The sequence below is a fragment of the Cavia porcellus genome, unplaced genomic scaffold, assembly GCF_034190915.1.
Source record: "Cavia porcellus strain 051 isolate PalLab524CR breed Dunkin Hartley unplaced genomic scaffold, mCavPor4.1 scaffold_3, whole genome shotgun sequence".
Taxonomy (NCBI): Eukaryota; Metazoa; Chordata; class Mammalia; order Rodentia; family Caviidae; genus Cavia; species Cavia porcellus.
Window position 1 is genome coordinate 112,222,059 of NW_026947486.1, and position 4,466 is coordinate 112,226,524.

A 4,466-nucleotide genomic window follows, 5' to 3' on the forward strand; every position below is an offset into this window, starting at 1 on the left:
GCATTTCATCCAAGTAACTACAATCACTGAATGTTTTGAAGTCTGTTACTGTTTAGTATCAAACTTCATTTCATTACCCTTGTCATTCACTTTGCCCAGTAACTCGTCTTTAAGTGTTTCAATTCCAAGTCAAAGAGAAGCTCGAAAATGCTGCCTGATTCTGATTTGCCAGCTTGATTCTTCCACCCCGCTGTTTGTTTCTTAGAATCTTAACAGTCTTAAGAAATATTGGTCAGATAATCTATACACTGTTCCCAGATTGGGAGTCTCTGGTGATTTTCTCATGATTAGGCTGAGTTGTGCATTTGCCACATCAGGCAGTTCCATGACACCCGTACAATGTCATTGGTGGTGTTAATGTGTATCATTTGGTTGAGGTGTCAGGTTTTTGTACAGTATCATTATTACTTCTTAATTTCTGTACTTTATTTTTTGAAAATGAATCACTATATCCAGCTCATGCTCAGTGGGGAAGAAATGGAACTCTATCTTCAAAAGGGAAATATATTTGTGTACATTATGTTTTTACAGAAGCTATGCCATTCTTACTCTAATTCATTTTTTTCAATCACTTGCTTATATCATAATTGATACATACATATTTATTTTATTTTTGATTTGTAATCTAATATTACATTACTTATGTTTGAGCATTACTTATGTTCAAATTATTCCATTTCTAATATTATAGTTGCTTCCTGTGTTTTTAACATAGCTTCAATCATTTGTTTTGTTTTTGAGTACTTCCTGTCTCTCTGAAGCAATAAGACATTTAAGAGTCATCTTTAATGTTCTCTATTTCAGTTCTTTTTTTTTTTTTCTCTATCGCAAACCTATAATTAGTCACTTCTCTGCAGATCTCTTATCCTAGTCAGTGGAAAATACTTTGAGAAACCAAGAGCTGAGTTGTGAGTGTGCTTGTAACAAGTGAGATGCTGTTATTGCTACTAGCCTTTTCATCATCTGAGAGAGCTAGGAAAACACTACATGCTATAGACCTATATAAACACACATGTCATTTCTATAATTGTTTCTAAATTTCTTTATCTATCTATCTGTGTTTATATGTGTATATACATACATATTTATGCATACCTGTGTTTGACTAAATATACATATATATGTATATACAATTACATATGTAAACATAAGTTTGGCTTGTATACATTTATGTATGTGTGGATATCTATCTATCTATATGCATATATATGCTTGGGTTCTATACACATATACATGTGTGTATGTATTTAAAATCTTATATAGAGAGAGTTTTGATGGAAAAGTAGTTGACTTATGTATCTCTGGAAAATTATGACTTCACTGGATACTAGGCATTTACAATTTCCAGTGAAATCATGACTTTTTTGAGATAGAATTTTACTATTCAATTCAAGCTGGCCTTGAACTCATTTTGCAGCCCAGGTGGACCTCAAACTTGCAGTAATCCTCCTGCATCAGCCTCCTGAGTGCTAGGTTTACAGACATATGCCACCACATCCAGCTTCTAAAATCAGGACTTTTTGATAAGACTTATATCAACTACTTTTCTTCCATGGCTCCATCAACATGGTTGTATTTTAGTACATTTATTCATTTGTCACACTCTGAACTCTGTCATCTTCAGGCATTCTTGTTTCTTGGTTGTTTTCTTCGATGTTATGCATTATGTTTCCAGCCTTGCAGTATACAGTTATATGGATTTTAATAAATGAGATGCCATATCCTAGAACCCCCAAAACAGTTTTTTCTGCACAAACACACACGTGTGCATTCCCACTGTAGACTGCTGCTCCTTCCGCCTCCAACCCTGCAAACCCCTAGTGCGATTTCTATCATTTGGCCTTTTCCTCTTTCAGTTCTCCATGGGAATAAAGTCACAAAATATGAAGCTACTTTTGACCTCTCGTCTTTCACTTGTATCATAATGACTTACTATTCATCCATGTTGGGTCAGGAATCAGTATGTTTATCTTTTATATTGCTGATTTTAACTATTTTATGTTGTATCAAATTTTTTAAATTCATTTCCATGGATGGAAAATAAAACGACTGATATATGCATATCCTAAAATAGATTTTAAAATGTTTTTAAAGTGCCAATATTAAAATAATAAAGAATTTAGTAAAGTTAAATTAGAACTACATATATTTGAATTCACTACATGTGAAAGTATGGACAACTGTTTCGAAGAAAACAAGAGACATTATGGTAGCCACTGTTGATCTCCTGCTGTCTTGCTTTGAAATATTTTATTTGCATTTTATTCTGATCTGCTTTGTTGTGTTTTGTTATGTTTTGTTTTACCCACTTTAAAGTAAAAAAATAAGAACTACATATATTAGCACATAGCTTGTTTTCAGTAAAAAAAAATACTAAGGTATCCCTATGCTGCTCTGTAGTTATCAAAACAAAATTTTATACATTTTATCCAGATAATATAATCAAATATAACAATAAAATAGGTCAAGAAGCTAAAGACATGGGAAATTTCGGAAATGGACTTTTTATAAAGAAATAAGAACTTTTCAAAGACAAATCTAACCACTGAGAATATATTGGGTCATATGTTTACCAGAAGGGAAATATTGTGCTTAAATAAAAAAAAATTAGGATAAATAAAAATTTACACACTGTATTTGGTTGGATGTTGTGTAAAATAAATAGGACGCTATCCTTATATATTCATATATTTGGAAACCCTTTTCCAGTTAAGATACTATAAAAATGTACTAAATTTGAAGGATTAAGTTGACATGACTTGGTAAATAAAATTTAGCCTTGGTCTGTGTGACACATGAAGACACAGACAACACTAACGAAAGAGGTCAGACAGCCTTTGTATTTTGGGAAACCCAAAAGACAGCTAAGTTTTGGGGCCAGATCGTTCAGTGTCTGATTGAGTGAGCACAGACATTACTTAAATGCATGTACTACTCTTCCAGGTTCCTGAGATTCTGCCTCATAACATGACAGTATAAAGGAGAAAACTGTATTCACAAAGCTGCAGCGTGGTCTGCCCAAGCTAAAGAAGCATAGTTTTGCACAAATGAAAGGGCTAGAGAGAACTCAGTTGTGAGCTCATGAATAGGAATTTTGTTTGTTTGTTTGTTTCTTTTACCTTCTGTTTTGTCATGATTGTCTCTTATCAGAACATGATGTGTTACATATTTCCTTTATTGATCAGCATCATTTTGAGGAAGCAACCTTGGAATAAGAGACAAGTGTGTTTTTTTTTTATCTAACACACAAAAAAGATTTCATAAAAAGGCTTGGGCTTCTTAGACTGCTGCCACAGTAGCTCCCTGTCTTCTTGCTATTAAAAGAGGATATTAAGAGAGCTGCCCACGATTGGTACAATATGGAATTGAAAAAGTACTTAGATGTCCGTTGCCTGACTTCATAGCATAGGTGAAGTGGAGAGGAGATATCCTGTTCAGGTAAAATATGACCAATTACTGACAATTGCCCTTCACTTAACCACCCACTTAACCAGATGCCTCCATGCAGGCTCCTGAACTTTGGTTTGCTTCTGCTTCAGACTGCACTAAAGCACAGACATTGTCCCTGATGCATTATGAGAACTGGCTGATGGCAAAAAATATATATATTCTTAAAGCACCCAGATTTTTCTACATTCTCTCTCTTCTATCTTGCTTCCCTCTTCCCAGAATTCCTACTCTGTCTCCACCCTACTTATAAAAGCCTTTGATTTAGAGATACCCGCACTTCCCAAGGTTAGAGTGTTCTTTTTATTTCAGTAAACTTTTTTTTTTAACACAGTCTCTCCTAATGTAGGTCTAATTATGTTCTGATTCGACAGCTGTTACTACACAATCCCTAATCTCGATGGCTTACTGCAGGGAAGCATATTTTTTTCTTTTCTAGATTAGTGTTCCCTTTCACACGGTCTTTCAGTGACCTATGTCCTGTCAATCTATTTGTGGTGAGATATCAACACATACTTAAGAGAAAGAATAATGACTTAAATACTATTGTTATGCTTTCTGTCTCAACAAAATAAAAATCTTCTAGTAGTGACAGGGGCCAACAAATTTCTTTTAGTAGCAAGTAGAAGAAACTAATTTTGGTGTTTTAGAAAAGCATCAGGTACACTCAAAGGATATTGTTGTATCTCACAGTTTTGAAGAGAGATTTTATTAACTAAGACTGAGGTAGGGCTAGGATCAGGGTGGAAGCGGGAGTCTGACAGAAGGAAATTGCATTTTTTTTTTTGTTTTTTTCTGGAACAGTCTGATATTGACATGGCTGGTTTCTGAGGAATACAAGTCTCTGTTTTGATCTTTTCAAACACTCTGAAGCTATACTGTTATTTGGTCTATAAATCAAAAAGTTATGAACATATATTCAAAATTCATTTGCCTATTGGTGCTGGATTTTTTTATGTTCTGTATTCCAAAGAATTATGAACCCAGTGGTTACTCAGAGAAGAATTTACTGCAGGTTG